Source organism: Rhineura floridana, chromosome 7 (genome assembly GCF_030035675.1).
Source record: "Rhineura floridana isolate rRhiFlo1 chromosome 7, rRhiFlo1.hap2, whole genome shotgun sequence".
Lineage (NCBI taxonomy): Eukaryota > Metazoa > Chordata > Lepidosauria > Squamata > Rhineuridae > Rhineura > Rhineura floridana.
In genome coordinates this window covers 119,939,723-119,965,038 of record NC_084486.1, presented here as the reverse complement: position 1 = coordinate 119,965,038, position 25,316 = coordinate 119,939,723, and the positions used below count along the sequence as shown (strand labels likewise).

Genomic DNA, 25,316 nt, shown 5'->3' with positions numbered 1-25,316 from the left:
ACTACAGCTGAACGTCAAAAAGACTAAAGTAATGACAAGAAGATTTATGTAACTTTAAAGTTGACAACGAGACATTGTCAAGGATTATCAATACCTCGGCACAATCATTAACCAAAATGGAGACAATAGTCAAGAAATCAGAAGAATGCTAAGACTGGGGAGGGCAGCTATGAGAGAACTAGAAAAGGTCCTCAAATGCAAAGATGTATCACTGAACACGAAAGACCGTGGTATTCCCCATCTCCATGTATGGATGTGAAACTTGGACAGTGAAAAAGGAGGGTAGGAGAAAAATCAACTCATTCGAAATGTGGTGTTGGAGGAGAGCTTTGCGGATACCATGGACTGCAAAAAAGACAAATAATTGGGTGTTAGAACAAATTAAACCAGAACTGTCACTAGAAGCTAAAATGACGAAACTGAGGTTGTCATACTTTGGACACATAATGAGAAGACATGATTCACTAGAAAAGACAATAATGCTGGCAAAAACAGAAGGGAGTAGAAACAGAGGAAGACCAAAGAAGGGATGGATTGATTCCATAAAGGAAGCCACAGACCTGAACTTACAAGATCTGAACAGGCTAGTTTATAACAGATGCTATTGGAGGTCGCTGATTCATACAGTCGTCATTAGTCGAAATCGACGTGAAAGCACATAACAAAAACAACATATCCCTTCAACTCTTCTGGAATCTAGTATTCGCTGAAATTCAACTTAGAACCTCACAGATTCTGGATAGGACCTCACAAGTTGACTGTAAAGTTTCTTTACAGACGAGAATAAGGACTTCACCAACAAAACCCTAATGGGACATCACCTGATGGTAGCAAGGCTTACTATTCCGAGGCACTGGAGAGACTTGACACATGCCACTCTTACTTACTAGTGTCAGAAAGTATGGGTTTTAGTCTCTATGGAGAAGCTTACAGAGAAGCCTAGAACAGCACGAGGGATGTATTTTTTATCTATTTTATATATTTGTGTGTGTGTGTTTTAATTGTGTATGGTTTTATTGTATGAGCCACCCTGAGTGCCCTATTTTAGGGTCAAAGGACAGGATAGAAATATTTTAAATAAATTAAATAAATAAATGTCTAAAAAAGACAAGTTTGTTCAGACCAGAGATCCTTTTGTGGTGTTAGCCAAAGAGAACATGAGCAGAACCCCACCCACCCATCAATTGCGCCCAGACTTTTAATTTTTGTTATTTATACTTTTGGAATACTATTCAAATTATTTGATTATTTCTCTAGTCCTTATACCTTCATGTATCATTGAATATCATCTCTGGTTCAAAATCTGCTTTATATATTCCCTGGTTATGCCATTGCCAAGGGTAGAAGGGCAGTTTAGTGGGAATTTGTTATTGGTTAGGTCTGTGATGTTTCTTATTCCACTCTAGTTCTTCAAGTGGCTCTCTAAAAATTTTGTCAGGTACTGTGAGGAAGTACTTTGACAATTGTAATATATATTTGTACCTGTATATTACAAAAGTTAATAAAAATTATTTATTGTTTAAAATTATATCCCGTCCTTTCTCCCAAAGGACATAAGGTGGTAGCTACCCATTTTGCTACAAACCCAATTAACAATGCACCATGATCAGTCTTTTCTCACCAAAGAACATGGAAGTCCAATAATATTACCGAGGCAAGGACACTTAGCTTAGCTTGTATATTTGAACTAACCCTTGGAAGTGGATTGAGACATCGATTTTTGCTCACATATCCTATGGACAAAAGAGACTCCCAAAGGGTCCCAGCACATGAAGAACCCCAGGGTGCAAAAACCTAGCATGCTGAAGTTGGTCATTTTTGCCACATGTCGTGTTGTTAGGAGACCCCTATACCCCTCACAGAACTACAGTTCCCTGGGAAGAAGGCTTGACTGTTAAACCACTCTAGACATTGTAGCTATGTGAGGGGAATAGGGGTCTCTATTCCCCTCACATAACTCTCAGCACCCTTAACAAACTACCGTTCCTGGGATTCTTTGAGGGAGGCCATGACTATTTAGAGTGGTATGACACTGTGGGAGGGGGTAGTTTTAATTAAATAAATAAAACAACCGACTTCATTGAGTTTTTCTGAGAGTTTAAAAAAAGGAGAAGTACCATATATGCCAGCTTGAGCTCATTCATGGATGGGTGGGTGGGTGGGTGGGTGGATGGATCTAACTCTGGGAAGTGTACCTATGTGAGGGGAATACAGGTCTCCTAACAACTCTCAGCCCCCTTAACAACCTACAGTTCCCACAATTCTTTGGGGAAAGCCATGACAGTTTAATGTTGTAGTATGATACCGCTTTAAATGTGTAGTGCAGATGGGTCCTAAGTATCACTGGCCTCAATGGAACTTACTTTTGAGCAGACATGGCACTGTAAATCATCCCTCCACACACGTAAACAGAATATGCAACTGGGCCACAGGGAGCTCTGTCCATACAACAAACAAGGGCCAGCCTCTGTCAGCATCAGCACTTCAGAAAATCAAGCCAATGGAGATGTTCCTGTCACTTAATTATCTTCAATGTGAGACATAAAGACCAGCAAAATGGCCCTTTTAGGTTTACACAATAACTTACTGAATTCTTCTTCAAACATTCTACTTAGAAACAGATTTTCAAAGACCTCAACCATATCAAAATGATTTAGCACAGAAGCACTTTACTGCATTGTACTCTGGCCTTAATGGCTCAAGAAGGAACTGTTTAGCAATGAATACTTAAATAGATGCTCTACAGAAACAGTTATTCTAAATAATGATGGAATCCAATTACAGCAGCTGCAACATTTATAGAATATCCTGGTCTTATGTGTTCTCCAGAGCTGCAGAGGAAAGAAGGTGACTGTGATTTTCCTATTGCCCCACCCCTGGTCCCAGTACCTGGCAAAAAAAGTCTTATGGCCCCACACTGGTCCAAAAGGGGCCTCCTGAAGATACAGTAAACATGAACTAGCATTTCTGTATATAGGCATGAGGACATATTTATTCTAGAAATTTTAGGGTGGTCTAGAGATGAAGGCTTTGAATCTGAACATGGGAGACACATGTTTAATTCTTTTTCTGGCATGAATAGGGTGGCCACAAAAATGCATTTTGCCAAAAAACTATTTTGCATAAAATTTGTATGTGCTTATGCAAATTTAAAAATAACTGCTATTATTTAAATAGAAATACAATTCCTCTAACTATAGTCGGGAAGAATTTGATGTGGTGACCTGTGTGCCTGCTCAGTTTTGCTGTACAGGTGCTGACTCTTGATGAGCAACTTCAAGTCTCTCCCTTCTTTTATCTTTAAATTGGGCTTAGATTTGACAGCCTTTCAAGTAGAAACCTCCTTCAAATAGAGATCTGCCTTCTGTAAAGTAGGACAAATGGCCACCTTAGCAACGGCGCTAACCAAGTAGAAAAGCTTGTATCTCTTGGCCTAACCTACATCTCATGACTTTGGCAAGGATAAAGTGCAACATGTTCTGAAAGCTTGAGAAAGCATAAAAAGGAAACACACACATTTGTCTAAATACAGATAATTAAAAAAAAACCCTTCTATTAAACTCCCCTTGAAACCATGGCCTGGTTCAGCTATCACATTCAGCCAACTGCTCAACTATTTGACAAACTCTATGAGCTTGAAGGTTCCTCCATCTCCATTCCCCCTTTCCTGGATAGCAGTAACAATGACATACCACAATGTTTGAACCAAAGTGCCCATAGTTACCACTGCTCAAGGTATTGTTTTTTCTCAAAACAGAGCTTGAAACCAGGACTAGAACCCAGTTTCAAATTCTGCTTTGAAAATAAACTATGATTCGCGGCCACAGTTCAAAGATGAGGACTCTATGGTCCTCTCAATGTTGCTGGACTACAACTCCTATCGTTCTTGACCGTTGGCCATGGTGGCTGGCAGGGGCAGTGCCAAAGTGAGAGCAAGGGAAACGAGTGCTCCACTCCCCAAAAGAAGGAGCTCCCCACCACCACCTAGTATATTTCACCCACCTAGAAATATACTTTGCCCCTTCTTTGCCCTCCCCCAATTTTTTTCTGGTGCTGTTGCTGGTGGCTGAGATAGCTGGAAATTAGAGTCCAGCAACATCTGGAGAAGCACAAATTCCAAGCCTCTGTTTCAGTTACTTCCTGTTAGATGTCATGGCAAATTATAGTTACACATCACTAACCAGGAAAGGGAAGAAAGAAGAGCATATGAGCTGGAGGTGGGGAAGAAGAGGGAAGGAAGAAGCTGACATCCACTTGATACCGTAGATCAGGGAGTGTGATGTCTAAATTAGGCCAATAGGACTGGAATTAATCTGCTGTTTCAATTAAAACACCTTGTTCTACTGATACAATAAAGTAAGAGCACCCAGCTTATCATCAACATATAATTAATGTATATCCTTTAATCCCTCCCCCCTCCTCCTCACTCTTTACTCTCTCATCGTTAGCCTATATTAACAATTTCTGATGGTTTCATGCACCTTTCCTTTCATTTTGATGCCTACCCTTGAAATCGTGTATCTTTCTATTGTAAATCCCTATTGGATACTTAGCTAGCCTGATCAATTCGTCATGAATGCTCCACAAAGGCACCACCAATTTCTGCAGCAGCATTAAACATTCTGTTATTTATAAAATCTCACAGCACAATCCTATATTTGTCTACTCAAAAGTAATTCAACGGGGCTTACTCCCAGGAAAATGGGTCTAGGAGTCTGCAGTCTTTGTAGGTATTTTTGCTCATGCAACCCTGATGGTAGTCTGAACAGACGAATTAGTCTCGTACATGTCTATTCTCAAGTAAGTTCCACTGAGTTCAATGAGACTTATTCGCAGGTCGGGGGGTATAGGATTGCAGCCTAAAATGTCTCCAAAATCAGACTCGCTTGCAAATATTTTGCAATTATTTTAAAACATCCTATGTGAGCAGCTGTAACTTTAATTTCCCAACGAAATTTCTAGACACTGATGCCCACAAGTCCAGCTTTGCTGACTCTTCCTGAAGTGCTGTTCGCTAGTTCTCTTTAGTCATGGTGGGTCAACTGCAGATTTTGCAACACGATTGCTCAGTCTCCTTTACAGGCCACTGAAAATTCATTAAGCAACATCATTCCCTCGACATGCATCTCACCCTGAATCTTATCTTCCCTATTGCAACAATTAACTAATTATATTGGTTGTTTTCACTTTCTTTCTTTAATACATATTTGAATAATTGACCACATGATTTTTCCTACATATCAAAAGGTTTTCAGCTATTTTGAAAGTCCTTATGAATTGACAGCTAGCTATCCTTTGCCCGTCTGCCTGGCAATACAGGTTTAAAGAAACAGCAATCTGTAGTCAAGTGTCCGAGGAATGGATGATGTAGGAATATTCTGGAGACTTCAAAGCATATTCCTTACCAAACAGTCTAGCTCTTCTAAAACACTCAAAACACATAAATATATATAAGTAAAGACACGTAACCACACAAGCTGAATTCAGAAAGCTATACACAGCAACCTAAACACCTCCAAACTAGCCCTCTCATATATAATATATAGACTCAATATGCCGATAAGTACATACTAGTATACACTTAAGATGGTACAGCTGTAGATAAATCCACATTGTTTCTCTCTAAACCTTTTTCCTTTTGAGTTTTGATCATAACCCATACCTGCAACAATTCACTTTAAAATTTAGAATGGGTCTAACAGGGAGTGAACCAGCTCCTTTAACCTACCTGTGCCAGTTAACTACTTTGGAGACAACACTGCACCATAGTTAACATTCCCCTAGAGAAACCTGAATCAGTGTTTTCTTATAATGCAGTGCTATTAACAAATTCCTGCCCATTAAAAGAGCCACAATTGGACCTCTCCCTCACTGCTGAAATCAAAATGCAATCAATATGATGGGTTTTAAAATGTTATTTCATTCCTTATAAAAGCAAACATGCATATCAAACTTCAGTTACTAGGTGGTATGTGTATTTGGATTTGGATTCATCATCATCATTATTATTGTTATTATTATGTTGATCAAAAGACAGGCCAATTTTATTTTAAAAAATAGCACACACACCCTTTTGCAAGGTTATCCTCTACCCTGTAAACTTGACCAAAAGCCCTAGTATACTAAAGTCCCTTCCATATAAGGAAGTACAGCTAAACATCTCACCAACAGTTTATGTGCAGGAGGCAAGGAACTAACTTCTCAGCAAACATATTTGGCCCACTTTAAAAAAAAGTGAGACTAAACAAATGGATGAGATTCTCCCCCTTTCCAAAAAATAAACAAAAATGAGGGTGAGGCTTTTTCCTACATTCTTGCAAGGAAACCATAAAGCTGGCACCTCACCCTGGCCCTTCTAGAGCTGGCTGCAGCAGCTGATCCTACAGAGTGCTACGAAACCGGAAGATTGTAAAAGTAAAGCGTCTCCATTCTGTCCTGGGGAGAGAGCCTGGGCAGGTCTATAATAAGGGTCATGCAGCAGGCCAAGTTCAGAGGGTAATTTAAGCTTGAAAGGAAGGCCAGTGAGTGATAGGGGGGACCTTTTTATGCACCTGCTGAGTCGATGGCTGTGCGCGCGCGCTCTAGCGCGCGCCTCGGCGCGTTTGCCTGTCTGAGTCTGTCTGGGTCTGATTACGCGCGTATAAGACTGCAAAACTGTACGACCCTGCAGAGCAACACACGCCCGCCCGCATGGGAAGGAAGCGGCTGCTTTAAGCAGAACTGCAGCGGCAACCCTTCTCCTTTCTTGCACCCCATTCCACGGTGTGCCGATCGCAAAGCCTCCAAAGTGTGTGTGAGAGAGACAGAGTGAACAAGATCCCTGTAGTTCTCACCACTGAAGGCAACCTTAAAAATCTCCCTTCCTCTCTCCTCTTCAGCCACCGTGCGTGTATGTGTGTGTTGTGTATGCAAAAGCTGTGTGGTTAAAAAAAAAAAAAATCCAAAGCACCGTTCTGCCCGGAACCTTCAGAATTACGAAACACAACAACGTTATAATCAAAAGCAAGATGACGATGAAGAAGAGAAATGCTCTTACCTCTCACATTTCCTTCCAGAGGCAACCATCAGATCCTAGACAGATCGACCAAGGCATTGTGGGGGATTCGAGAGATGACCACGAAATTAAAAAAAAGATAAGAAACAACCACCCCGAAAAAGGGGGGTGGAGAGAAAAAAAAAGATGGGACTTGTCACTCGTCTTCGTCACAGCGGCATTCTCGTCGCCCCAACCCTCGTGCAACTGCAGTGCAAAAAAAAAAGCCAGGGGAGAAAGAGAGAGAGACCGTTGCCGACGGCTGTGCGCTGCACACTCTTATCTGTAATGTCTGGTTTCCGCTGCTGCCTGCACTGCCCCTCCCCCATTCAGCAAAACCTACCAGGAAGCAACTGGGCGTACTTTGTGGAGCCTGCAAGAATGCACACGGAGGAAGGAGGGTTTAAATCAACAGGCATTTTCATTTTTATTTTTTAAATCCACCCTTCCACGCGGGGCTGCCCTTTTTCGTTTTCTTTAAACTTTATTGCAAGCTGCTAGGAACTGGCAGATACACTCGGCCAGGGAATGTGAGCTTTCGCCGGCGGGGTGTAAAAGTTAAAAAAAGCGGCAAAAAGCCGCCTCGGAAAACACTCGGGATCCCCTTAAAAAAAGCCTCCTCTTGGTATCTCCCGAATTTATATGTAAAACGGAGAGAAGAAGGAGAAAAACACCTCCGAGTTGTGCTGTAAATGTGACATATGGAAAGGTCTCTTGCAGTGGAGTGTCTCTTCGGTGGGGTATTGTTTTCCGCGCGCACTGGCGCGCACAGACACAAACACATACATACGACCCGTACTGCGAAGACAAGTCTGCGAGGTTAAGAGGCAGCATATAATCCAACCCGCAGACTTTGCAGTACTTAATGTAAGGCTGCTTAAAATTCACTGTACACTTAGATCAGCAGACGCCCATTGCGCCTAGCAGCATCCCTTATTATTTGAAAGCCCTAGCCATTGGGTCCAGACCATCTCAGTCCTTGCAGAACATCATGGGTGTATTTTATCTGTGATCATAATCCTGCATTTGAACCAAAAGATAGCTGCCTGTAGCACCTCTGGCTGCGGCTAGTAGGGTGGGGGTTGGCATGACTGAATTCTCATACACACACATATACAGGCACATCCCAGCATCTTGAAAGCTAGTATCAAATTTTATGTGCTAGATTTCTGGATGCAGGGTCATTTTTCTTTCCTTTTTTTTAAGGGAGTATTCATAGTGATACAGTCAAAAAGCACTTGCTCTTTGTGATAACTGGGCCTCAAAGTCCACCTACAGAATTTGCCCAACTTCAGCCTGAGAGCATGATGAGTCTTTCTTCCAATAGAAAGTCACTCTCCATACTCTGCTAGCAGCTTTCTTGAGTGCTAGTAATCCTGGGGTATATTCATACCCTCTTTAAAAATTAGTTGAGGACTTGTCCAGACAACCTATTTTTATCCTGGTTTACTTGTGCAAAGCTTACATGGTAGACTATGTCCAGTCTTCACTGAGTATTCCTTCTGCTTATATGATTCCTTCTGCTTATATGACAATGAGTGTTCACACATCTTCCTGTTAATCAGTCATTCATCCCACACTTTTCAATCTGCAAAAAGTTCATAGTGTGTTGTTGATTTTAAAGTGGATTTATTGCACTAGAGTGACGGAGCATTTTAATCCACTTCATTACACAAACCTAAAGGATACATTTGAATCTTTCCTCTGCAAAATACTGAGTCTTCAGGCACCCTGGGAGTGAGACAGTGGCTCTGTTTGAGACTTTTGCATTTTATTTACTTAGCACAGATGGGGCTGCTGCTTGTGCAGGTGGGACTGTGTTAGTGTAAGAGATAAAGGAGCCAGGGTTTGTTTGTTTGCTTTTTTAAACTGAATGTGAATTCCAGTGTAGGGTTTGCATTTTCATTTGTATTGCAGATGCAGAAAATTCAAATGATCTTCAGTCAGTCAGTGCATCATTTGAGAAAATGGCATCAGATGGCACATACGTTCTGAACAAGCTGAACGGTACTATTTATACTTACTGATTCTGCACCAATCCCATGTGAACCTTTAGGGCACACACAGGAGAACTGAACGAGGGCTATATGAGTATCAGCAGATTCTACATGGTAGGAAGATGATATATGCAATTTATATGCTGCCTTACCCATTTCCTTATTCAGGGTTGTATACGATATTGTACTGAGAGCAAACCCATTGAAATATATGGTCCTGATTTTTATTATATTAACTTACAGGAGACCTGTTTAAATGAAGGCACATGATTAGAACTTGTTAAAACCCACAGTTTCCTGATAAATTATATTAGATAAATAGGAAATTCCTTTTGAGGCATGCACATTTGATAGAGAAATGCAGCATCTATAGCTGCAAAAATGAATGTACCAGCAAAAATGATCTTTCAACTAAATCCCTATACCCAGTTTACTTCTACAGCAACAAAAACTCTTGCAATGGTTAATTTTTGCTAATGCTTGTTTGTGACAGAACACTCACCTGGATCCACAGCTTCATATGCAGAAGTAAACAACTGTATGCAAAGAGCTGTGTGGATATCCCTGCTAAGTAGGTCTTTGTTTTGTTTTGTTTAAATCTAGCCCAGTATTCTGCTTCCAGCAGCAGTCAGTCAAATGCTACTGGAAAACGTATAAGCAGGGCCTGAAGGCAACAGCCCTCCCTGCTTCATCCAGTACAACTATTTCTGCATACAACAACATTCAGCAGACAATCGCTATACAAAAACTCACTTCCACCACCGAGCAGTGTTGATAAAATGAGAGACATTCACATTACACGGACGAGTGGTATTTGATTTCTTCATTATATTTAGGAACATAGGAAGCTGCCTTATACAGAATCAGACCAATGGTACAACTACTTCAGTGTTGTTTACACGGACTGGCAGCAGCTCTCAAGCATTTCAGATGCAGCTCTCAAGGGTCTTTCCCAGCCCTACCTGGAGATGCCAGAACTGAACCTGGGACCTTCTGGTTGCAAAGTAGGTGCTTTGCTACTGAGCTGCAAACCTTCCCAAATAGTTGCACAAACATTCAACTGTATGTTAAAGTGGAACATAGAACGTTGCCTTACAGAGTCAGACCATTGATCCATGGAAATCAGTATTGTCTACACCAACTGCAGCAGCTCTGCAGGATTTCAGGCAGGGGTGTCTCCCAACCATACCTAAATGTTTGGCATTGAACCTGGGGCTTTTTGTATGCAAAGCATGTGCTCAACCACTGAGCTATGGCCTGACTTCATGAGAAGCCTCATAAAATAAACACTCTAGGCATCATACAAAAAATTGTAGGCTGAGGTGGTAGGATTCTGGAATGGTACCACTTCAGATTCAAGTGCTGTGCGGGGTTTTTTTTAGTGACCCTCTGGCAAAGAGAAAAAAAGGTAGTGGTAGTAACTCTTCATGTAGCAAACTAGTATATCACAAAGAAAGTTTTAGTGTCGGCCTAAAATATACATTTAATGTATATTTTAGTTAGTGGACAGCATGCAAAAAAAAACTAACACCAAGACAGTATCAAGAGTGGACGTAAATCTGGTTATAGAAGCCATGACTGTACACATGTATGTAATCATTAACTAGGATTAGTTTTTGTGCAGCTGCAAACGCTACAGAGAAGAACGTGTGAGCATGAAAAGTGATCTTTTTCTTAAACAGTGCATAGCCCCAGAGAATCCCCTGAAATATTTAGTTTGGGAGAAGGGTTTCAGGGTTAAAATGAGTGCCTTAAAGTAAGCTCCAGCTCTAGTATCTCTCCAGTTACAAATTAAATACTAGGGCTCTTAATTTAGAAATGTTTGTGTGTCGATGCATCCTGAGTGTTTGAATCTGATTATTCAGTGTTCAGGCAGAGTACCTTTTCTCAGCAGCAGATTTGTAAAAATCAGATTTATAAAAATCTAAGCAGTGAGTGAAAAAGTACACACTACCTATAGTACCAGCTATGCATGTTGGGATTTATAATGTGCTCAATCAGCCTGATGGTCTTTGCAAGATGGCACAGGTGTCTCATATCTCATACATGGTGCATTCTACCAAGTCCCATGCAATGATATCTATTATTATTATTGTTGTTGTTAATAATAATAATAATAATAATAATTTCCTTTTAAGCTTTTGTTACCTGAAGGTCTCCAAGCAACTTACAACATATTTAAAACATCAATAAATGCATTATACCAAAGAAGCAAGACAAAACAATCCCTATAACAGCCACAGGAAGCTTTGGCAGCACACTAGTAACAAAACATCATCTTAGTCTATCAGAAGCCTGGAAAAAAACTATACAGCCACAAGAGTGGCTGTATGTATACTATAGTCAGCATGGATTTTTTGCATTCCGCAATGTTAAATTGAAAATACCCCCTATGCCATTTGGATCCTACCCATAAGCTCATTTCAAAACAAAACCTTACAAAACTTATAGTCCTGAACTCAGAAACGCTTGCTTAACAACCCTCTAAATTTTCATGGTGATACACAAAACAGTCAGAGAGAATCGAGTGTTCAAAGTGTAAAAACAGAGAGAAAAACAGACCCCTTTTGGACTTTTTTCTCTCACAGTTCTCATAATCTGTTGAAATTAATTAAAAATCAGCCATGTTCACAGAGTACCTATACTCCTATTACAGACCTTGCCCCATACTCTGACCTCCATCTTCTACAATTTAAACATTGAAAGAAGTCTGGCTGATTTTTAATTAATTTAAGAAATTTTGGCTTGAACTCAGTGATGTTGGGCATACTCAGTAAGAACCAACAGTCAGTGTTCTAAAAGCCAGACTCACAGCTGCTGGGCTTGGCTAATAAGAGGGCCACACCCACACCAGACTTGATTTCACATGAGACAGTCATGGCTTCCTCCAAAGAATCCTGGGAACTGTAGTTTGTGAAGGGTGCTGAGAGGAGACTCCTATTCACCTGACAGAGCTCCAGTGGCCAGAGTGGTTTAACAATCAGCTGCTCTGATTGAAGCTCTGTGAATGGAACAGGGTATCTCTTAGCAACTCTTGGTACCCTTCACTAACTACACTTCCCAGGATTCTTTGGGAGAAGCAATGACTGCCTAAAGTGAAATAACAGTCTGGTGTGGATGTGGACAGTGGACAGAATAAAAAGGTGGAGGAAACCCTGAAAAAGAATGATACTGTTCAGTTTTTTCCTTTTGGAAAGGAAAGGGGCTTCCCCGCTGCCCAGTGCCCACCCACCCAATCTCTTCCCCTCCCCATCCTCCACCCCTCCCCATCCTCCACCCCTCCCCATCCTCCACCCCTCCCTGCCCCTCCCCGCCCCTCCCCCGGGTCAGTGTTGGACACTGATTGCACAGGAGTAAATCCCATTTAACTCAAAAAGCATGCAATTGATCAAACCTGCCCTCCCCTTCTCCTCTATCCTATCCCCTCCCTTTTGCCTCTTCCCCCTCCCCCATCTCCTTCCAATCCCTACCTTCACCCTCCTCCTCCTCCTTCCCCCATATGCTCAGAGGCACATGTTAACAAATTCTTCCAAACTACCAGCAAGTGGATTGGACTGTGAAAGACCAACCCAAATTGTGTTTGCATTTTGACAAATTTGTAGGCAGTATAATATCTCAGGGAGGAGGTCAGGTCTCCTGCTCCCCTGGTGCATTCACTATAGCTGCCCAATTTCCCTCCTTTTTAAAGTTTGATAGAAATATCTGTTGGCTATAGGTACATTCTTAAACTACAATGGTTTTTTGCCTATTAGTGAATATAAGTCTTCACCTGGTGCAAAAAATATGTCAACAAAGGCACCAGGTGGACTATCAGAGGAGACCATTCGACAGATGGGATACCACAACTGAGAAGTCCCTCTCTCTATTCACCAACCTGTGACCCTCCCTCGGAGGAGGGACCTGCAGAAGGGCCTTAGAAGAAGATCTAAGGATATAGGTATATTCATATTGGGAGAGGCATTCCAGAAGATACTGAGGTCCTGAGCAATAAATTTCAGAATGACTGTTTTTAAGCCCGAGGGTTCAGCATATTGCAAGGTCATCCTCTGCACCACCCTGTAACAGATTAGATAGATATTCAACAAAGTCATCATCAAAGAAAACCCACTGAAATCAATTAACTTTGTTTATTTCAGTGGCTTTACTCTGATTATGACTAATGTTGGATTTCAGCCACATAGCATATGTGTGTAGATATTTACACTACTGGATATTGATATAGCAGCAGCATTGACTTTGATTAGGTTGGGTCATAACATTCTTAGGGACAGGGAACAGGTTTAGCTCCCATTCCAGTAGTGACCTTGAGTTTTTAACCCAGCCCTTCACCAACCTGGTGTCCTCCAGATGTTTAGCACTACAACACCCATCAGCTGCAGTCAGCATGGCCAATGGCCAGTGATGATGGTGGCTACAGCCCAGCAACATCTGGAGGACACCAGTTTTTCCATTCCTGGTGTGGAAGAAGACAGTCGTTGCTAGCATAATATAAAACACACCATGTCTCACAGATCTTACGAGAAACATGTTCTGGTTTGAAAGTTTTTAAATGTTTTCAAAAGAGATCACTCTTCTAAAGCTTCAGTTTTCTATCCATTTGAACCAAACATTATTGTTTGACTGCAGAAGTATTCTCTTCTTTTGCTCTGAACATCAAGAATCACTTGCGTAGTTCAGTGAGAACTTTTCATCCAGTCAAGCGGCCTTTATAGCGATCTCAATCAGGCACTAGAGAAAGAGAGGCAGAGCAGATGAGTGTTTGTTTTCCCATTAAGAACTAATCTTGTCTTTCTACTGAAGCACTTTGTCTTTCCAGATTTAGACCCCCTAGATCTTAATTGAATATGTCAATAGCTGCCTTGAGGTCATCTTGGGGCAGAGAGGAATTATTTAGAAGACATATTCTGATAAACTGGGGGGGGGGAGAGAGAGAGAGAGATCCCACAATATCCTGAAGGTGACCTTGCACTCAGTTGCAGGATGACCCATCCCAACATCAAACATTATACAGAAGGCTGAAAAAGCAATGCTGCCATGCTACTGATCCATGAGTGAGTCATAAGGAGTAAAGCCACAAAGAAATAACTGTCTACGCAGATGAATATAATATTTCAGGAGCTCCTGCAGCCTTCAAAAGCTTGCCATTCTAAACCACAGAAGCTAGACTTCCTCGCACCCTCCCGCAACATCATAGTCACAGTGAAGTTCTCAGTCAACATGGCAACACAACCGTCAACTAAGCATAACACTAATGAGCTTTTGTTTAGTTTTTAAATAGCATCATCCCAATTCAAATGGAGCAGGACATTTTTAAATGTTACAATCCCACCAGCCAGCTGTTTGGCAGGGAACAGGGTGCAGAAGGACTTAGCGTTTTGAAAGATCTCAATGCATATTTCAGAAATCAGAGATGGGGGACCTGTGGCCCTCCAGATGTTGCTGGACTCCAGCTCCCATCAGCCCTAGCCAGCATGGGCAATGGTCAGGAATGATGGGAGTTGTAGTCTAGCCACATCTGGAAGGCCGCAGGTTCCCCATTCATGCCATAGATTGAACTTTGGTCTGATCCAGCTGTGCTCTTGTGTTCTTATACAACCCAGCAGCTGGACTGGAGTGAGGGATGGAAGGATCTGTCAATTTTGGTTCCATCGGCTTCTCATTTTTCCAAACTTAAATTCAGTTCTCCACATTTTTGCTATTTTAAAAAAATCCTCATGAAAAATCTTAAGCATTTAGTGCAAATTTCTCCTAATAAATACATTTTTATGCAGTTTTGACTAATGTATGCATTTTTGCAAGCAATTTCTCATAATGCTTTTTTGTAAGTTATTTTTGCAAATAAATTCATTTTTGTACACATTTTCCCCTAATATATGCATTTTGTAAATATTGTTTAGCTAGAGAACTGCTTTGCAAAATTCAGATATGTGCAACTTTTGAAGGCTGGTTGTGTTTCAGTTCTCATATTGTTTCAGAAAGTGCAAATTTGATAGATTTGGCTTTAAATGTGAACTGAATTGAATTCCTCATGCATCCCTAATTGAAGTGGAGAACCCCACACATTGGACCCATTTATTCATGTGATTGTTCATTCATCATGCACACAGGATTCTACATGCATCATGTCCCCAATTAGACTGGGGCATATATTTTACAAGTGGTTTGTGCAAACTGTATTAGCAGAAAGGCAAAAAACACCATCTAAGCTTCAGCTGGTTTATAAATATCCAACATAGTCATACTCAGAGCAGACCAGTAGAAATTAATGCACACGCCTAATTTGGATCTGTTAAATTCAGTGGGTCTATGCTGAGTAGAACTTAGCTGGATATTAAACAAATATCAAAATAAGAACCGAAATAAAGTTTTACATTACATAATTTGAAGTTACATAATTTTTGAAATCTGGATTTGAATTTTTAGTTTTAAAACATTATTTTGAACATTGACCTTAACTAATACTTTAAAAATAGTAATTAAAACTCCCCCTGTGTTATTTTGATATTGCAAAGCACTTTACCTTTTCTGATTCTCTTACAATGTTATAAATATTAAACATTATCCTAGCAACCTCTCTCCAGTATTGATACAGGCAGGAAAACATCACAAAAAGTCTCCTCCATCCCATTACAGTATTTCAGGTGAACATCCTACATAGGCTGCAATCCAAAAATATCTACTCAGAACTCAGTTCCATTGGGTTCAATGGGATTTACTCCCAGGTAAGTGTGTATTGGATTGCAGCCTAAATTCTCATTTTATTACACAGCCAGGCAAACTGCTCAGTACTCTTGCAATAGCTGTTCAAAAATATTAACCTCCCTTTTTAATATTCAGATGCATCTAGCAAAGGCACAATCTAGTCATCCCCTACAAGCTCTTTTGAAATAAAGAGGACCAAATTCAACACAAGGTAAGGCTTTCACACCAAGGGAGGTTTTCCTGTATTTAAAGCAGCTACTTGCTTTCACGTAGTGGAAATGGGAATGGACTAGGGTTGCCAGGCCCAGCCTTCAAGAGGTCTTCTGTATCTTTAAAAGTTGTGCCAGGGGGAAGGGAGAATTTCACCTTGTTTTTTTCCCATTACGGTGTTGCAAGAAAACCTGCACTTGGCTGAATTTTCTCTTCTCTTAAAAATACAGAATCATTCTCAGGCCCTGAGCCTGGCAACCCTAAAATGGATTGCCTTCAAGTCAATCCCGACTTATAGCTACCCTGTGAATAGGCTTTTCATAGTAAGCATTATTCAGGTTTACCATTGCCTCCCTCTGAGGCTATTATTATTATTATTATTATTATCTTTATTTTTACCCAGCCCTTTTTCCAAAGCTGGAACTCCGGGCGGCTTACAAATAAAAACAAATACATATAATAAAAACATACAAAAACATATATTTAAAATTGAATTAAACTATATACAACATTGAAACATTGAAACAATGATTCAAAAACAGTTTAAAAATAGCACAATTAAGGCAGTAAAACAATACCCCACACCTCTTAAACGCTATCCTTAAATATCTGTTCCAAAGGCCTGTCGGAATAAAAAGGTCTAGTCCTCCCCAGCTGGCTAGGACCTGCTCAGCTTGCCACAGCTGCACAAGCCAGCCCCTTCCTTGTCCACAACTGCCAGCTGGGGGGCAACTGGGCTCCTTGGGACTATGCAGCTTGCCTACGGCTGCACAGGTGGCAGGGCACATAACCCCTGAGCAGAGCTTGGAAAAGTTACTTTTTTGAACTACAACTCCCACAAGCCCAATCCAGTGGCCATGCTGGCTGGGGCTGATGGGAGTTGTAGTTTAAAAAAGTGACTTTTCCAAGCTTTGCCCCTGAGCCACTCACTGTGGGGGTGATCTTTAGCTAGCCCTTGACACCCAGGATATACGAGCGGGGATTTGAACTCACAGACTCCGGACTCCAGCCAGGCTCCCCTCCCCACTGTGCTATGTGTAAGTTAATGTTGGTGGTATCGCATGACAAAACTGTAAAATATACATTGATTGCAAAGCTTTCCTTTACTATTGTAGCAGTGCCTCAATATGACATGGCAAAAATAGATTTCTCAAGTCTCTTGTTAAAATACTGCAAGTCACTGTTTTAATAAAGAGAGAGAGAGATAGCAGGATAGTTCAGCCTTAGTCTTGCATCTTAAAATTCTCCTCTGAGCAGTTTGTAAGCAGTGAGCAGCTTGTCTCAGAAAGGTTACATTTTGTCCAAACAATGTTTACCCTCTCTGAGACTGAAGAATTTTTAAACAGGGCACAAATCTATTTTCAAAGTGTAATTCAAACAGAGGTTGTTTTGGTTTTTTAACTTCTAGCCCACAAACTTAATTTGGAGTTGGAACTACAGGGAGTAATTTGGAAAATTGTTACCTTATGGCCACGGCCATAATATGTTTTATATCAAGTCTCCACTGCGTTTCTTCAGGTGTAAAAACTTGTTGATAAAACACCACCAAACAGATGATTAAAATTATTTTTAAAACAGACTATATGAGATCAATCCTATAATAATTACAGCATCCCAATAAGAATGCAATAGGCAAAATTGAGATCTTCAATGCAGGTGAATCAAAAATAATAATGTATGAATGAGTATTCTCCAAATTATGAAATAAGGTATGACTATTATTTTTCAAAAGCTCTGATGCTTAACTCCTTTAAGTAAAGTCACTTTCTTTAGAAAAGGGACATGCAGCAACCCAGATTGTATCTGATCTTGTTCCAACAGTTGTTAGATGTAGACAGTGATTGAGTACAGTAGTAGATTTATTGTAACAAATAATATCTGAAAACCCAATATAGTAATACCTCAGTTAACAAATCCTCCAAGAGAGAAGTTCCTTTTAACAAAGTCTTTTGGGGGGCGGCGGGGTTACATTCCAACGTAGTCAGGATGTAGTTCCTTGTCTGCTGGATTGCGGCTGCTGAAGGCAGCTCCCTCACACGTGGCTGGAACGGCACTCCTTGCAGGGTGTGGCACAGGCACCTGCACAGTAAACAGTGTTTCAGGTGCCCTGGAAGCTTTGTTTACTGCAGTCACATATGCTCGAGTGTAGGGGAGGATGGCAAAGAGAAAGAGAGAGCGCAAGCGCAGGGTGGTGATGGTGGCAGCTGCCTCTTGCCTGCCTGCTCGAGTGTACGGAGAGGAGAACTTGTTCAAAGCTTTAGATTACTATAGCAAAATGCTACATGATAAAAGAAAAAGTCCGGCATCTCTGGATACATTTTGGAAGAAGCCTTCAAGTGGTCTGCACGCAATGCTTACCGACCTGGTTGTTTCATTTCAAACATGCTTATTGTTAGTTTTGAATAAAAAGTTTGCTGAAATATGTTGAACTGCACTTCTTTTTTGTAGGGTAGGAGCTATCCCTATTTTTTCCATGTTGTTACCATCTCTGATACAAAAGTTTCTGTTAAACAAATAATGTCCGGGAACGCATCTACTTCGTTAACAGAGGTATTACTGTACATGTTCCCTGATTCCAACTCCTCCTCTCTCTAACCTAAACTATTATTGCTGAACATAAGAACAACCAGTGGAGGCCCCTCATTAAGGGCAAGTGGGGCACTGCCCACCCTAACCACCCTAAACCTCCAAACCTATAGCTGAGTCCCTTCTCTGTTCCTTCCATTCATATTCAGTACAGTACCTCACATTTAGAGACACTCTGGACTTGTTTCTGTCCATCTTTTGTTCTGGCCAATCGTCTCTGATAGCACAGCCAATCACAATAATTGCTATGGACCCACTCCTGTCTCCAGGGTTAAAATTCTATTAGGGGTGGCTTAGGGAGAGCGGGGTTCCCTCAGCATCTCCACTAATTTTATTTCCCATTAGAATAAGCTCTAACCAATCAGGAGGAGCACCTCATAAATGCATTGGAAGTTCCATAGTTATCAGGGCTGGACTATGAACAGCCTCCTCAATGCATCTCAATCTGAGCCAGTCAGATGCATGCATATGGAATCTGCATTGGCTCTTCTCTGAGTTTGTGTTGCTATTCCCTCGCTTTTGCAAGCAGCAGGCTAAAGGAGTAGGAAACACTATTCTCTCTCTGCAGCCAGCCTTTGAAAGCAGCAGCCGAATTTCTGTGTGAGTTCAGTTCAGTTATTTGTTTGTGCAGATTAGGTGAGTGGGTGTATGTTGCTGCATGGGGAGCATGGGGAAAATCTCAAGAGTGGTTCCTGGGGGGGTATCCTTTGGTCCTGAGGGCCTTTCGCTGACTGGTGGAGGGGAAAGGAGAGGAGGAGGTTGGGGGGGATAGGACCTGGACCTGGCCATCATGGGCCTTTTGGTGGCTGTTGGAGAGAGAGGGAGAGGGAAAAGTAGGACCCAAATGGATCACTCTGAGTGTATATGTGCAGGGGTGATTGATGTTTTACATCTAACCAGATGTAGCTTGAAATAAAATAGTGGCCACTGTAGTGTGTGTGTGTGTGTATGTGTCTAGGCTGGCATGGCTGAGTGGGGATCTTCCAGATCCTAGTCCAATGCTATAACAATTGCATTTATACATATTTAAATGCTCATTTTTAATCAATAATTTTATTGTCTTTTGTGAACCCTTCTAAACCAAAGCCACTTTTCAATATCTTTAGGTTCTCTTTGTAAAACAGCAGTATTTAAGCATCCATATAATTTTTCAATGCAGGAGGATGGAAAGAAAAACAGACTTTGGCCGTGCCCCTATGACCTTGTTGGCCATGCACCAGTTTTAGAGGGCACCAGCCGCCACTGAGAACAGTCCAAAGGCCCATGGGAGACAGCAGTTCTGCCTCTGTTTCACTGCTGTCCCCATCCAGCAATAATCGGTCCAACTGCAGTTGGGGGGGGGGAGGATGCACTCTGATAGGTGGCCCACATTGAGTAAAATAGCATAGGGTCATTCCACATATTCTAGGGCAACAAACCTGGTTTTGCTCAGTGAAAACATGTAGCCAACTGTGGCTCTCTGAAGAACATCCAATCACATGTATCTCATTCATGCATTCCATTCCTGAAAAACCATAAAGGGAGGGAGTGGACACAAAAAAAATAATATGTGAAATGACCCTTAAATTACCAGAAGATGATTTTTGATGTTGTTGTTTTTAACGATTCATATGTGTATATTGGTTTTATTTGTTTGTTTGTTTGTTTGTTTAAAAGCATTTATATACTGCTGAATATTTCAAAAATCTCTAAGCAGATTACAGCCTAAATTTCATTTGTATTTGATGATATTTTATAAATAAACTGAAGTGCCCCTTACAAATGTAATATACAAATAAACAAACCAATCAACAAAGCATAAAGAACTTTTAGGAAATGAAATGAAATACAAGGAACTGGATTAGACAGAAGGTTGAGCCCTCTTGAGGTGTTCTACATTAGTGGGGAGGGAGACTGGGCACAAGCGCACGCACACACACACACACACACATCTTGTTGTTGCTCTCCATGAGTTGAAGGGTAAACGCCCTGGGCTCCTGCTGGGAGGAAGGGTGGGATATAAATAAATAAAATAACCTGAAGTGGTAGTCTCCTGTATGTACATATGAAGGCTCCCTACATGATTTAGAACCTTGATTATGGAGCTTCTGTGAGTACAGGAGGCTCTCCACTTGTGGGTAAAGGGGATGGCGATGGTGGTGGTGATGTGGAGTTATGATGGTCATCCCTTCTTCTATGTTGGTTTTACATACAAGTAGAATGCCTGAACTGCTGTTGTCTCTTATAGCTTATCTCATTTTCTGTAATGTTAATAGCACCAAAATTAATATTTTTTCATATTTCCAGTGCTATGCTATTGTCATTTATTATAGAAGTCCAACTCAAAACAAAGCTAAATGAAAACATCCAAACGATATCTAACAATCTCCCACATAATAGTATCTCCTACAGTAACTGTATGTGACTTCTTTATGTGATGATGTCTTACTGACAGAAGAATAGATAGCAATGCTCTCCTTTTCTTTTTATAAAAATATATTGTGGTGGAAATATATCTTACTATATACTTACATATTATACCATACCAAAGTGGAAGACATACTTCTGCATCGGGGGATGAACTACATTAATATATTCAGCAAAGAGTTTGATTCAATTTGCCATTATTTGAAGGTCTTTCAAAGAAAATATGAATTCAGAGAGAACTAACCCCTGTGATCTTGGCAAAGAACTTGATTTACTTATGGTGATGTTTTGACTGCTCACAGAAGCTACCTAAATCAACCCAAAATATTTTTATGCAAACCTTTTTGAGGAAGAAGTACTTAAACATTTATAGGCTGTTAGTGCAGCATGAGTTCTGTGATAAACAATGGATTTGCTTTCTCTTCTGAAAGAGCTAGCAAGTATATAAATAGCATTACAAAATTATAGCTATTTCTTGCACCACACCAATAATTTTGACTCAAAATAGAGTCCCTGTGCTCTGAGTAAAGTTTGACTTGGATATTTGATTGGGCTCCATTCCTGTCAGAAGTATACTTGATGCTGCACTGTACCAGGTAGCAGCAGTCCTTGATTTTGTGAGTGGCAGGAAGAGTAGCATACTGTTAGGTTCATCCCAGTCTTTAAGTGAAGTTTCAGGAATCCCCTTACTCCTCCCCCCTCTTCCTTCTCCCCTGCCACTCCAGCCCTCCTTCCCTCCGCCCGGTCAGTTTTACCTATCCTAAGCATGATTCCACGGGAGTAAATCGCACTGAACTCAATAAACATGCAAATGATCAAACCTGTCCTTCTCCTCCCCTCCTGCTTGCTCCCCCCCCAGTCCTCTCCTCTGCCTTTCCTCCCCTCTCTCCTCCTCTTCCTCCTCCTCCCCTCCCCATCCCCTGTGGTCAGTTTCACCTAACCTAAGCATGATTGCAGGGGAGTAAATCCCACTGAACTCTATAAGCATACAAAGGATCAAATCTGCCCTCCCCCTTCCTTTGCCCCCCTCCAATGCTGTCCTTCCCCCTCCTCCTCTCCCATGGTCAGTTTTTCCTATTTGGTAACATGTGCCTCTGAGCATATGGTGAGTGGTGGCAACACCTGCAATCAGCCCAAATAATAGAAAGAAGACATGTGCTATGCTGATCTTGTTTTAGCAGGGAGGAAGCAACATTATTAAGACAGTTGATAGAGTTCAGATGGTCACTTTAAATATGTCTGATTTACTTTGCAATTTTAGTGAAGTTTCCTATAGGAAATCATTTTCTTTTGTTTCTATTTCTGTGAATATGTGAAGTACAGCAAATTTTACACTAAAAAAACATAATTGTGGAATAAAGGCACTGACTATTCTGCAGAATAGTCTCCAGTGGACCTTAAGAGTGTCTCAGTTTACACAAGATAAAACAGTGGGAGGTGAAATATATTCTAGGAAAATTCTAGATGTGCTCTATGTTTTTAATTGACAGTGTCCACCTTGCCTTAAATGAAGTGGTTTAAACATAGCAGGCTGAAAACATGCACCCTCTTTTTTCCAACAGCTAGAGTCATTGCTGAAGCAGCAACATATTATATAATCAGTCTGATTTTACATCAAACTGCAGTTTCAGATTCCACTGTTAATGAACCCAAAATAGAAATAGAACATAACCTCCAATTTGAAACACAAAAGGTTGTCTTCACCATCATATGATATTGACCAAAAGAAAGGCTTTGAAATTAATAAAAATAAATTTGACGCAGATTTCTAGGATGAATAATGAGGGAAATAAAATGTTCTAGTTTAGATTCTCTGTAGAAACATTAGTAACACAGGAAAGAAACAAAGTAAGAAGAACACTAACAAATATACAAAAATATAATTCTCCATCTTTAGAGATGGCAGGTGTTGCCACCACTCACCATATGCCCAGAAACACATGTTACCAAATTCTTCCAAGCTACACAGCAAGTGGATTGGACTGTGAAAGACCAACCCAAATTGTGTTTGCATTTTGACAAATTTGTAGGACAGTCCAATATTTCAGAGAAGAGGTCAGGTCTTCTGCTCCCCTGGTGCATTCACTATAGCTGCCCGATTTCCCTGCTTTTTAAAGTTGGATAGAAATATCTGTGGGCTATAGGTATGTGCTTAAACTGCAAGGTTTTTTGCCTATTAGTTATTATTTCAATTGCTCCAATTCTACCCTACCACTGCTGAGGTCATTCAGAATTGGAAAATACTCAGGAGTGGAAATAAATGAATACCCTTCTCTGTAAAAACCCTCTTTTTCCCTGTTCACATTGCCATAGCAAAAATGAGTTTGGAAACTCACATTTGCCAAGATAATGTGTCGTTCCATCCTTAAAATGCCGTAACAGACTCTTCAAATATAGAATGTTAATTGCACTATTTCACCCCTTTTCCAAATCCTTTGTCAACTTGAACAACTAATTACAGGGAATTTGATTGAGTTTGCCTTTAAAGCCAGATTTCTCAAATTCATACTTTCTGAAACAATATGAGAAATGAAACACAGCCATCCTTCAAAATTGACACTTATCCAAATTTTGTGATGCAGTTCTCCAACCAAACGATGCTTACAAAATATATATATCTTAGGGGAAACGTGTAGAAATATATTAGTGAATATAACATACACAAATGCATTATATTATGAGAAAGTGCTTTTAAAAATGTGTACATTAAACACAACTGCAGACAAAAATGTTTGTTAGGAGAAATTCACACTAAAATGCTGAAGAAATTTAATGAAGTTTTTTTAAAGTGCAGATTACTGCAGAAACCTGGAGAAGACAAGAGAACCAAAACTGACAGATCCTTCCAACCCTCCCTGAATGTTTATAACAGTGATTCTCAAACGGTGTGCCCAGGCACACTGATGCGCCCTAAGAGGTGGCTAGGTGTGCCTCAAATACTATGAAAGTATCTTTTAAAAATGAGAAGAAACCCATTTGTATAGGGTAAGTAATAGTTTTCTACAGTTTGTTGTTTTTATTCATAGTTTAAAATATATTAATATATTTTTAATTTTGAACACGAAGTTCGCCAGAAAATATTTATATGTGCGCCGCAAACCAAAGAAGTTTGAGAACCACTGGTTTATAGCAATGGTCAAGTGATTGATTGCCACCAGGTTACAAAGAAATTGTTGAGATTTGCCTTAACTATCATTATTACAGGAAACAATTACAATAGTCACTATATAACTTAGACATTTGATGAAGTCAGTTTTTATTAGCCCTTGAACTCATTCAGTTGTAAAAATATCAATCTATAATGAAAAAAAATCCACTTTAATTCAGGTCAACTTCCTGTGAGCAGAAACACAGGGAGTCATCCAAGTGACAGCTATTTTCTTTTTTTAATTCAAGAAGCATGTTGAATCTGTGAGCATTCACTTTTGGCAATCTATTTCATACCAGGAAATCAAATCATTATTAACATGTTTTTAATTAATTTCAGATGCCATCGATTATTACCTTCTCCAAAGCACCAGGATGGGTAATCGTCTACATGTCCAACTGCCAATTAGTCAGGTTGAGACAGGAGATCCTGATGAGCCACTACTGTGGCTCAGCTGTCTGGATAATAGTTTCAGGGTCTTCTTTCTTAGTTCTTCATATTTATATCCCACCTCATGTTGTACAGCCCTAAGGATAACTAAGAAAATGGCAACAACAGATACACGTGGAACAACGTAGAGCAATAATAAATTAATTAGAGTACAAACTTAAAATATAGAACACATAGTTGCAGCAAAAGAAATTAACATCTGAACCTCTTTACCCTCTGACAGTTTACTTGAAAAATTCTTTCTGGAGAATGATAATTTCTCTGTCTGGAGACCTTCCATTGGAGTACGTGAGTATAGGATTGCAATCTTAGATCCAGTTTTTGTTTCTTGAATGAACTTTATCCTAAAACTAAAATAAAAATAAATGAGTGGTACAATTAAAACAGTAATACTCTTGAGTCAACTAGAATACATCTCATGAAATCAAAATGCTGGGGCACTATTGGGGAACAATGACAATGAATACACTACTTTTCCACCTGGAAAAAATTCAGTGGCAGCTGCACTTTAACTAGAGTAAGAAGTTTAAAGAAATGTAAAGAATTCTAATTCCAATTCTGTAAACCATCAAAGTAGTTTAGCGAGTACCATTAAACATGCTTAAATGAGTAAGTGCTTAGCACTAAACAAATATATATATATTTTTTTAAAGAATCAGATTTTAATCCCCGGATGGCCTCCCCCTTCTCCATCCACAGCAGCTAAGTCACATCTACTAGTCTGGGTGGAACATCCCAGGATAAACAAACAGTATGGAAAGTAAATTGCAGCTCCACTTGCAAG

At 40.3% G+C, this 25,316-nt stretch overlaps 1 protein-coding gene and 1 long non-coding RNA gene across 11 annotated transcripts in view; both read right to left on the bottom strand.

Annotated features, from left to right (window-relative positions):
- Positions 1–7,356, bottom strand: part of MBNL1 (muscleblind like splicing regulator 1) — a 268,804-nt gene extending 261,448 nt beyond the window's left edge. For 2 of the 10 annotated variants that reach the window (XM_061637081.1, XM_061637084.1), the window contains exon 1: positions 7,037–7,353. The gene's annotated coding sequence lies outside the window, so the exon portion shown is untranslated. Of the gene's footprint in view, positions 1–7,036 lie in introns of all 10 variants that reach the window. The other 8 variants (XM_061637078.1, XM_061637076.1, XM_061637080.1 and 5 more) reach the window with 6 other exon arrangements.
- Positions 7,357–13,569: 6,213 nt separating this feature from the next.
- Positions 13,570–24,870, bottom strand: LOC133388517 (uncharacterized). The gene is made up of 5 exons (XR_009763846.1): positions 24,746–24,870; positions 24,439–24,619; positions 19,947–20,032; positions 17,844–18,021; positions 13,570–13,758 (listed from the first exon to the last, which is right to left on the bottom strand). It is a non-coding gene; the product is annotated as an uncharacterized LOC133388517 (long non-coding RNA).
- Between the last annotated feature and the right edge of the window lie 446 nt (positions 24,871–25,316).